General features: G+C 39.2%; 1 non-coding gene across 1 annotated transcript; it reads right to left on the bottom strand.

The window, feature by feature from the left end:
• Nucleotides 1–6,701: 6,701 nt before the first annotated feature.
• Nucleotides 6,702–6,847, bottom strand: LOC113223002. The gene has a single exon (XR_003308586.1). It is a non-coding gene; the product is annotated as a small nucleolar RNA SNORA7 (small nucleolar RNA).
• Nucleotides 6,848–11,804: the final 4,957 nt, after the last annotated feature.

The following is an 11,804-nucleotide window of genomic DNA, read 5'->3' as shown; positions in this document are numbered from 1 at the left end:
TAAACATACGTGTGCATGTGTCTTTGTAGTAGCATAATTTATAATCCTTTGGGTATATACCCAGTAGTGGGATGGCTGGGTCATATGGTACATCTAGTTCTAGATCCTTGAGGAATTGCCATACTGTTTTCCATAATGGTTGAACTAGTTTACAATCCCACCAACAGTGTAAAAGTGTTCCTATTTCTCCACATCCTCTCCAACACCTGTTGTTTCCTGATTTTTTAATGATTGCCATTCTAACTGGTGTGAGATGGTATCTCATTGTGGTTTTGATTTGCATTTCTCTGATGGCGAGTGATGATGAGCATTTTTTCATGTGTCTGTTGGCTGTATGAATGTCTTCTTTTGAGAAATGTCTGTTCATATCCTTTCCCCACTTTTTGATGGGGTTGTTTGTTTTTTTCTTGTATATTTGATTGAGTTCTTTGTAGATTCTGGAAATTAGCCCTTTGTCAGATGAGTAGATTGCAAAAATTTTCTCCCATTCTGTAGGTTGCCTGTTCACTCTGATGGTAGTTTCTTTTGCTGTGCAGAAGCTCTTTAGTTTAATTAGATCCCATTTGTCAATTTTGGCTTTTGCTGCCGTTGCTTTTGGTGTTTTAGACATGAAGTCCTTGCCCATGCCTATGTCCTGAATGGTACTACCTAGATTTTCTTCTAGGGTTTTTATGGTATTAGGTCTAACATTTAAGTCTCTAATCCATCTTGAATTAATCTTCGTATAAGGAGTAAGGAAAGGATCCAGTTTCAGCTTTCTACTTATGGCTAGCCAATTTTCCCAGCACCATTTATTAAATAGGGAATCCTTTCCCCATTTCTTGTTTTTCTCAGGTTTGTCAAATATCAGATGGTTGTAGATGTGTGGCATTATTTCTGAAGGCTCCGTTCTGTTCCATTGGTCTATATCTCTGTTTTGGTACCAGTACCATGCTGTTTTGGTTACTGTAGCCTTGTAGTATAGTTTGAAGTCAGGTAGCGTGACGCCTCCGGCTTTGTCCTTTTGACTTAGGATTGTCTTGGCAATGCGGGCTCTTTTTTGGTTCCATATGAACTTTAAAGCAGTTTTTTCCAATTCGGTGAAGAAACTCATTGGTAGCTTGATGGGGATGGCATTGAATCTATAAATTACCTTGGGCAGTATGGCCATTTTCACAATATTGATTCTGCCTATCCATGAGCATGGTATGTTCTTCCATTTGTTTGTGTCCTCTTTGATTTCACTGAGCAGTGGTTTGTAGTTCTCCTTGAAGAGGTCCTTTACATCCCTTGTAAGTTGGATTCCTAGGTATTTTATTCTCTTTGAAGCAATTGTGAATGGAAGTTCATTCCTGATTTGGCTCTCTGCTTGTCTGTTACTGGTGTATAAGAATGCTTGTGATTTTTGCACATTAATTTTGTATCCTGAGACTTTGCTGAAGTTGCTTATCAGCTTAAGAAGATTTTGGGCTGAGACGATGGGGTTTTCGAAATATACAATCATGTCATCTGCAAACAGGGACAATTTGACTTCTTCTTTTCCTAACTGAATACCCTTGATTTCTTTCTCTTGCCTGATTGCCCTAGCCAGAACTTTCAACACTATGTTGAATAGGAGTGGTGAGAGAGGGCATCCCTGTCTTGTGCCTTTTTAAACTAAGGCCTACATATTGTTTTAGACATAATGCTATTGCACTTAATATACTACAGTATAGTGTACACATAACTTTCATATACAGTGGCAAACCAAAGAAAATAACCACGACTCACTTAATTTACTTCGTTGCAATGATCTGGAACTCAACTAGCAGTTATCTCCAAGGTATGCCCATACTTAAAGATCAGTTTTAAGAACTACTATCCTTCCACCACCCAGTAGGAATAAATGCTCATTTTTCATCAGAATCTCTAATTCAAGCAATATATTATAAATAATAAAGTTGGTAGACCAGTTGCTTTCCTTCCATCCTATTTCTACATTTTTCCTTCTTAAAGGTAAACACTCTTAACAGATTTTTTTGAGCATTCTTTCCTTTTACCATATAAGAATTTGCATTTAGATTGGCCAAGTGGCTGCGGGCTTCATACTCTCAGACTCCCACTGATGAACTTCATGCATGGTGTTTCTCAGAATGACCAGGATAGAGAGTACCCAGCTTACCCATCCATGAAAACATAGCACTTCACAGGCACAAAGGTCAACACTTCTCAGGCCAGGATGTCTTCCTTTACTGTTTATCCCTAATCTGCTTGCTGCCCAATTTCCTGAGTTGGAGTAGGAGTAAAGCAAACCAAATCTGGTTCACACTGACTCTGAAATGTAACCATTAGGGTCCCAGCATAAGGTGTCAATGTTTCCTCAATTACATTCCTCACTGAGCAATATCTCAGCATTTATTTCTGTCCTTGGGCCCCCTGAGTCTGCTAAAAGTAAGCCCTTGGCCTATCTCCACCCCTACAGAAAAACTACCTTTAGAACTCTGCTGACCTTCTGTGCTTTCTACCACATGTACTCTAATATCATGGGCTTTTCCCTCCTTATTTTATCCGGCAGTTTTAGTTGTTCTCAGTGACGGTATTGGTACAAAGTACCTATAATGCCATTACCAGAAGGAGTAAGTCTGTAATTTCCCTCACCTTCAAGGTGTCCTGCACATTCCACAGGTAAGTAATTATAAAGTGTGGTGACAGAAAAAATCAGGGCTCTGTAATAATAATAATTGTGTTGATGGAATTGACCTGGCTGATGTAACAGCAAAAGTGGTGGCAATTTATCTTTACCAAGGAATGCTTTTTAAAAAGTTCTTTCTAGTAAAAGTCTCCTCTGGCATGTCCAATATCACAGTTCAGAAAATATTCCCTGGACAATCTTACATCATGTTTACACCTGTATTTGGGTTCTCCAGAGGGACTGAAATAATGGAATACACACACACACACACACACACACACACACACACACACACATATATATATAAAATTATGATTTCACTGTTTTACACACATACATATGTGTGTGTGTGTGTGTGTGTGTGTGTGTGTGTGTGTATGTGTGTGTGTATGCAGGCTGAGGAGCAAGGAGAGCCAATCTGAGTTCCAAAACTGAAGAACTTGGTGTCTGATGTTCTAGGGCAGGAAGCATCCAGCATAGTAGAAAGATGAAGACTAGGAGGCTAGGCCAGTCTCTCTTTTCACATTTTTCTACCTGCTTGTATTCTAGCCGAGCTAGCAGCTGATTAGATTGTGCCCACCCACATTAAGGGTGGGTCTGCCTTTCCCAGCTCACTGACTCAAATGTTAATCTCCTTTGGCAACATGCCCACAGACACATCCAGGATCAATATTTTGTATCCTTCAATCCAATCAAGTTGACACTCAGTATTAACCATCACAACACCAAATCATATTTGGTATTTTAAAGGCAGCTGCCTGTGAGATAAAAACATTGTTTCTCACCTCATTTAGTAGCCCAACATACAGCACATGGAAGTGAAGTGGAATGACTCAGAAACAGAGGAACTTAATTGGTGTGCTCTGACAGGTTCTACTTTGACTTTGCATAATTTGCACAGCAGCCCTGTTTGTCAAGTCTGTCGTGAAGACCAGTTCAAAAAGACAAAAAGAGACTGGAATCAAGACGGTCAACTAGACACAGGTAGTATGTTCCTCCTCCAGGAGAAGAGCCAGAATAGTATGTAGACACTCACATTTCAAACAGATTAACAAGAAACAAATGCTTGGATTTGGCAGAGAAGATATGGAAGTGCCAGAATTAAGAAGAGGGTTCAGAGCAGCTTGCCCAGCTAGGAACTTGCTGAGAGCTGAGCACAGCTTCTGGATGCAGGAAAGCAGTAAGAGAGAAATCCCAGAGCTCTGAAGTGAGCCTTAATGATTTTGGCTATGGGAGAAACCCTTGATGACTAGAGCCTCATGTCTGACATATGGAGCTGTCTAAGCTTTTCACAGAGATGTTGGTCCAGTAAGGGAATCAACAAAGAATCCTACAGTCACTGAATCCTGAGCAGCTACAGCTGGGAGGCATTCTGAGAGTCCAAACACCAGGAATCTACAGATCCAGCTGCAGCTGCTGCTCTGCTGGAGGGAGGAAGAGGAGAGAATGGGTGCACCTATGTGCCCCTGGATGAGTACTTACTACAGTGCTATGAGCTGCTGTTGAGACTGAGAAGGGAATGGATTGCACTCCCTACAGTTTCTTACCCACGCTGCTTGCCTGGGTGGTGACCCATCCTTCATACCCTAGGCCAAGGTGCTATTTTGAGAGTTTAATTCTAGGCTGAGCTCCACACTTGGCCTGAGTTTAGGCTTATATGGCTGTAGCCACTGCTCAACCAACAGCCCACAGAGAAATCAGGCCATCCCATGTATACCTAGGAAATACCCTCTTCCCTGCAACAGGCTGCTGTGAGATTGAGACCCAGTCAAAGTCCACTCTTCATAGCTTCTTGGCCACACTGCTTGCTGAAGTCATGTCCCACCCTCCTGGGTTGCAGGCCTAAGGTATCATTTTGAAAGTTTAACGCCGAGCTGTATATCATACTCTGCCTGAGCTTGGGCTGAAACGGCTACAGCTGCTTCCCAGCCAAGGAGGGGCAGGGAAGCCAGGCTCTCCTACACCTACCCAAGACAATACCCAGTGCCCTGCTAGGGGCTGCTGTGAGACTGAGACTTGAGTGGACTGCACTCTCCACAGCTTGTTGCTCACATTTCTTGCCTGAGAGGGGTTCCACCCTCTCTGGTTACAAGCCCACAGGTGGCACCATTTTGAGAGTTTAGAAACATTGGTAACCTGGTGAACGCAGCTGGCATTGCAGTCTTAGGCCATAGATTTGGGTGGTTACTCTGGGACAGGGGAAAGGACCCCACAGCCAGAACTGAGTGTCAAGGGTGGAAAGTGCCCCAGTACTAGGCCATGGGATTGGGATCTCTCCCATCTCAGTACTGGAGTGGAAGGAGAGTTCCTGATGCTGAAGTTTCTTCCAGGCAGTAAGACATGCAGCCAGAGATGGTTTATGCACTCACGTCTTCTCCTTTGATCAATTAAGGAACAGTACTACAGCAGCTATGAGGAGTGGGAAGGAGGGAAACCCTACTCTGCTGGAGATATAACTCTTGGCACAGACCACCCCTAAGGGAGGCAGGAGTACAACCTGTCAAAGCCCGCCTCAGGTCAAAGGAAATGCAAGCACAGCACCAGCAGCTAAAGACAGCACCACCAAAGCCCAGTAATAACTGTGGAGTAGGAGTCACCTTTCACCCCCACAAATCCCCTCCTCAGTGAACTGTTGCAGATTCAGCTGCAACTACTCTTGTCAGGGACCAGGAAACATGGGGTGAAAGAGTTTCCTTTTGGGCTTCTCCAGTGGCTCCACCCTGAAAGAAGGCAAATGCTTTCTAAGGGAGGGTGCTTTTTATGCTTCTTCATTGCCTCCACATCCACCCCTACCTGTTGGATCTTACTGTGAAGCGCTGTCTACTGCACTGCAGCCTGAATTACACAAACAAACAAATTGCATTGCTACAATAGGTAATGTCTGAGAATGCCACTGCACAAGTCTGACTGCAACCGTGGGATCCACACAGAACCTAAGCACCCTGCAAGCACTGAGAAATGAAGCTAATCAATCATATACAGTATATACCACAGTCATATGCCTAAGAAAAAATAAGTATAAGAAATCAAGAAGCCCCATCCAAACAATGACGACATTTTAAAAACCTGTTGGCTCTTTCAGATGAGGAGAAACCTGTGCAAAGAACTCAGACACTACAAAAAGTCAGAGTGTTCTGTCACCCCGAAGGCTTCCTCTAGATCCTAATTAATAGATTCTAATCAGAATGAAACGACTGAAATGACAGATATAGAAATCAGAGTGTGAATGGCAAAGAAACTCAAGGATATCAAAGAGAAATTTGAAATTCAAAACAAAGAAGTCAGAAAAATGATCCAAAAGCTAGAAAAAAAGGTGAAAGATGACATAACTATATCAAGAACTAACCAAACAAAAGTTCTGGAATTGAAACATTCATTTCAGGAATCTCAAAATACAGTTGGAAGACTTAACAACAATGTAGACTAAGCAGAATAACGAACTCAAAGGCCAGTCCTTCAAAATGAGCAAGGCAGAACAAAAATTTAAAGACGTTAAACATGAACAAAACCTTCAAGAAATATGGGATTATGTAAAGTTGATCAAATCAATGACTTGCTGGCATTCTTGAGAGAGAAGACAAATAAGGGAAATTGAAAAATATATTTGAGGAAATAATTCAGGAAAATTATCTGAATCTTGCTAGTGAGGACACCAGGCAGGTACAAGAAATCCAAAGAATTTCAGTGACACGTTATACAAGATTACCATCTCAAAGGCACATAATGATTAGACTATCTATAGTCAATGCAAAGAAAAATTCGAAAGGCAGCTAGAGAAAAGGCTAATGTTACCTATAAAGGGAAAACTGTCACACTAATAGAATTCTCAGAAAACCTTACAAGCCAGAAGATACTGGTGGCCCATTTTTAACATTCTTAAAGAAAAGATATGCCAGCCAAGAATGTGATGTCCCACCAAATTAAGCTTTATAAAGAAAAGGGAAATAAAGTCTATCTCAGGGAAGCAATTGTTAAGGGAATTTATCACTACTAGACTGGCTCTATAAGAGATGCGTAAGGGAGTTCTTTTTTGTTTCTTTGTCTGTTTTGACATTGTTGCAGAATGTCTTCCAACTGCCAGATCTGGAGCAAGCTGGGAATGGAATGAATGCCTCTCCTTTCATGAATGTTTGCTTTCCCTTCCTTTCTGAAGGTGGCAGAATACTGGGCACTCTCCAGACACAATCCCAGGATATTAAGAGTTCTAAACATGGAAATGAAAGAACAATACTTCCTACCATAAAAACACATGCAAGCACGTAGCCCAGAGATGCTGTAAAGCAACTACACCATCAAGACTACAAGACACATAGCTAACAACACTGTGACAGAAACAAAACCTCATGTTAATATTGATCTTGAATATAAATGGCCTAAACACTCAACTTAACAGACACAGAGTGGCAAATTGGATTAAGAAAACAAGACCCATTCTTCTGCTACCTTCAGGAGACCCATCTCACATGTAATGATACCCAAAGGCTCAAAGTACAGAGACCGAAATGGAAAGTCATTTACTTTTGTTTTTCATAGCAGATAAATGGAAAATTAAAAAACAAAAACAAAAACAAACAAACAAAAAAAACAGGAGTCACTATTCTTGTATCAGATAAAATCGGATTTAAACCAATAACAGTAAAAACGGGACAAACAAGGGCATTGCATGATGATACAGGGTTCAGTTCAAGAAGAAGACCTAACTCTCCCGAATATTTACACATCAAAGCACCCAGATTCATAAAACAAGTATCTTTTGACAAAAGACTTTGACAGGCATGCAATAATAGTAGGGGACTTTAACACCCCACTAACAGCATTAGACAGATTACTAAGGCAGAATACTAATGAATAAATTCTGGTCTTTAATTTGAGACTTGACCATTTGGACCTAACAGTCATCTACAGAATAATCCATCCAACAATCACAGAATATACCTTCTTCTTATCTGCACATGGAACATTCTTTAAAATTGACCACATGATCAGTCATAAAGCAAGTCTTAATAAATTTGAAAAATTGAAATTATATCAAGCATCTTCGCAGACTATACTGGAATAATAATAGAAATCAATACCAAGAGGAATTTTCAAAACCACAGGTACATGGAAAATAAATTTACTCCTGAGTGATTTTTGCTTAAACAATAAAATTAAAGCAGAAATAGAAAAAATTATTTGAAACAAATGAAAATACAGAAACAACTTATAACAACGTCTGATATGCAGCAAAAACAGTCTTAAGAGGAAAATTATAGGTCTAGATGACTACATCAAGAAGATAGAAATGTCTCAAATAAACAACTTAACCTCGCACCTAAAGCAACTGGAAAAACAAGAACAAACTAAACCCAAAACTGTCAGAATAAAATAAATAATTAAAGTCAGAGCAGAAGTAAATGAAATTGAGATCCAAAAAAAAAAAAAAAAAAAATACAAAAGATCAATAAAATGAAAACTCTGTTTTTTGAAAGGATAAATAGGAGTTATAGACTGCTAATTAGATTAACAAAGAATAAAGGAGAAGATCCAAATAAGCAGAATCAGACATGACAAAGGTGACATCACAATCGATTTCACAGAAATACAAAACATCCTCAGAGACCTACTAGGTACCTCTATGTGCACAAACTAGAAAATCTAAAGGAAATGGATCAATTCTTAAATGCACACAACCTCCCAATATTAAACTAGGAAGAAACAGATATCTCAAACAGAATAATATTGATAATGAAATTGAGTCAGTAATAAAAAACCTACCAGCCAAATAAAACCCTGTGGATTAGCTGGATTCACAGCCAAATTCTATCAGATGTACAAAGAAGAGCTGGTACCTGTCCTACTAATATTATTCAACAAAATCGAGAAGGAAGTACTCTTCCCTAATTCATTCAACAAAACCAGTATCATATGATATCAAGATCTGGCAAAGGCGCAACAAAAAGAAAACTACAAGCCAATATTTCAGATTAACACAGGAGAAATCTTCAAAAAATACTAGCAAAAAATCTTCAAAAAATACTAGAATCCAACAGCACATCAAAAAGTTAATTCACCGCAATCGAGAAGGCTTTATTCTTGGAATGCAAGGATGTTTCAACATATGCAAATCAATAAATATGATTCACCACATAAACAGAATTAAAAACAAAAATCATATGCACATCCCAATAGACATGGAATAAGCATTAAACAAAATACAATATCCCTTCATGATTAGACCCACAACAAACCAGGCATTGAAGGAACATACCTAAAAATAATGAGGCATTTATGACAAACCCACAGCCAACATCATACTGAATGAACAAAAGCTGGAAGCATTCCTCTTAAAAAGTGGAGCAAGACAAGAATGTTTATGTCACCACTCCTATTCAACATATTACTGGAAGTCCCATCCAGAGCAATCAGGAAACAGAAAATATAGAAGCATCAAAATAAGAAAAGAGAAAATCAAATTATCTCTCTTTACTGATGATACGATTCTATACCTAGAAAACCTTAAAAGTTCTACCAAAAGACTCTTAAGTCTAGCAAATGACTTCAACAAAGTCTCAGGATACAAAATCAACTCACAAAAGCAAGTAGTATTTCTGTACACTTGTTAGAAGTGTATACCACTTGTAATTAGCTTATGATAAGCTTGAATGTTATATTCAAGCTGAGAACCCGATTGAGAATGCAATCCTATTTACAATAGCCAGAAAAACATACCTAGGAATACATCTAACCTTGGAGATGCAACATCTCTATGAGGAGAACTACAAAACAAACACCACTGAAATAAATCACAGATGACACAAACAAATGAAAAATCATTTCATGCAAATGAATGGAAGAATCAATATCATTAAATGTTCATACTGCTGAAAGCAATCTCCAGAATCAACACTATTCCTGTCAAACTAATAATGTCAGTTTTTATAGAATTTTTAAAAACCTAGCATTTATTTTATTTTATTTTATTTTTATTTTATGTTTATTTATTATTTTTTTGAGAGAGAGTCTCGCTCTGTAGCCCAGGCTGGAGTGCAGTGGTGCTATCTTGGCTCACTGCAAGCTCTGCCTCCCGGATTCATGCCACTCTCATGCCTCAGCCTCCTGAGTAGCTGGGACTACAGGCACCCGCCACCACGCCTGGCTAATTTTGTTGTATTTTTAGTAGAGATGCAGTTTCACTGTGTTAGCCAGGATGGTCTCGATCTCCTGACCTTGTGATCCGCCCGCCTTGGCCTCACAAAGTGCTGGGATTACAGGCGTCAGCCACTGGGCCTGGCCAAACCTAGTATTTATATGGAACAAAACTAATGCCAAAAGTGTAAAGCCAGAGGCATCAAACAAAATTGAGATTAAACTATATGACATGACTATAGTAATCAAAGCATCATGGTGCTGATACAAAAGCAAACTGATAGACAAATGGAACATAATAGAGACCCCTGAAACAAAGCAAAAAGCCTACAACCAAACCATCTTTGGAAAAGTTAACAAAAATAAATAATGTGGAAAGGACATCCTATTCATTAAATAGTGCTGGGAAATTGGCTGACCACATGCAGAAGAATGAAACCTGACCCCTACCTCTAACTGTAGGCAACAATTAACTCAAGATGAATTAAAGACTTAAATGTAAGATCTCAAACTAAAATTTCTAACAAAACCTAGGGAATGCTTTTCTAGATATTGCCCTAGGCAAAAAGTTATGATGAATACCCCAAAAACAAATGCAATAAAATCCAAAATAGACGAATGGGAGTTAATCAAGCTAAAGAGCCTCTGCACAGCAAAATAAATTCCTAACAGAGTAAACATACAACCTAAAGAATGAGAGAAAATATATTTGAAAACTATACATGTAACAAAAAACTAATATCCAGAATCTATAAAGAACTTAAACAAATTAACAAGAAAAAAATAACCTGATTAAAAAGTTGCCAAAAGACACGAATAGACACTACTCAAAAGAAAACATACAGGTGTTAAACAAACATATAGAAAATGGTCAACATCACTAATCATTGGAGAGATACAAATCAAAACCACCATGAGATATATCTCACACTTGAGTATGGCTATTATTAAAAGTTGTGGTGGCTCATGCCTATAATCCCAGCATTTTGGGAGGCTGAGGTAGGCAGATCACGAGGTCAGGAGTTTGAGACCAGCCTGGCCAATGTAGTGAAACCTTGTCTCCACTAAAAATGCAACAATTAATTGAGTGTGGTGGCACACACCTGTAGTCACAGCTGCTTGGGAGGCTGAAGCAGGAGAATCGCCTAAACCTGAGAGGCAGGGGTTGCAGTGAGCAGACACTGCACCTTTGCACTCCAGCCTGGGCAACAGAGTGAGACAAATGTTGAAAAATAAGAGATGTTGGTGAGGCTGTGGAGAATAGGGAACACTCATATATTCTTGGTGGGAGTGAAAATTTGTTCACCTCCTGCAGAAAGCAGTTTGGAGGTTTCTGATAGAACCATAAAGAGTAACTGGATTGCTGGATCCATTACTACTTGACTCAGTAACACAATTGTTGGGTATATACCCACAGGGAAATAAACTATTTTAGCAAAAAGATACCTGCACTTCTATGTTTATTGCGCTATTTGCAATAGCAAACACATGGAATCAACTTATGTGCCCATCAACAGTGGACTGAATAAAGAAAATATTGTACATATACACAATAGAATCCCACTCAGCCATCAAAAAAGCAAAATCATGTCCTTTGCAGCAGCATACATGCAGCTGGTTTTGCATTTTTGTGTTTAACCTAAGCAAACTAACACAGAAACAGAAAATCAAATACTACACATTCTCACTCATAAATGGGAGGTAAATATTGGATACACATGAACAGAAAGATGAGAATGATAGTCACTGGGGACTTCAAAAGGGGAGACAGAGGGCGGTGAAGCAAGGTTTTAAAAACTACCTATTGGGTACTATGTTTTTTTTTTTTTTAATTTTTATTTATTTATTTTTTTAGTATACTTTAAGTTCTAGGGTACATGTGCATAACATGCAGGTTTGTTACATATGTATACCTGTGCCATGTTGGTGTGCTGCACCCATCAACTCATCAGCACCCATCAATTCATCATTTATATCAGGTATAACTCCCCAGTGCAATCCCTCTCCCCCCCCCCCCCCCCCCCCC

The sequence above is a fragment of the Piliocolobus tephrosceles genome, unplaced genomic scaffold, assembly GCF_002776525.5.
Source record: "Piliocolobus tephrosceles isolate RC106 unplaced genomic scaffold, ASM277652v3 unscaffolded_37437, whole genome shotgun sequence".
NCBI classification, from domain to species: Eukaryota; Metazoa; Chordata; class Mammalia; order Primates; family Cercopithecidae; genus Piliocolobus; species Piliocolobus tephrosceles.
Note: the sequence above shows the minus strand (reverse complement) of the source record. Positions and strands in the feature narration are given on the sequence as shown.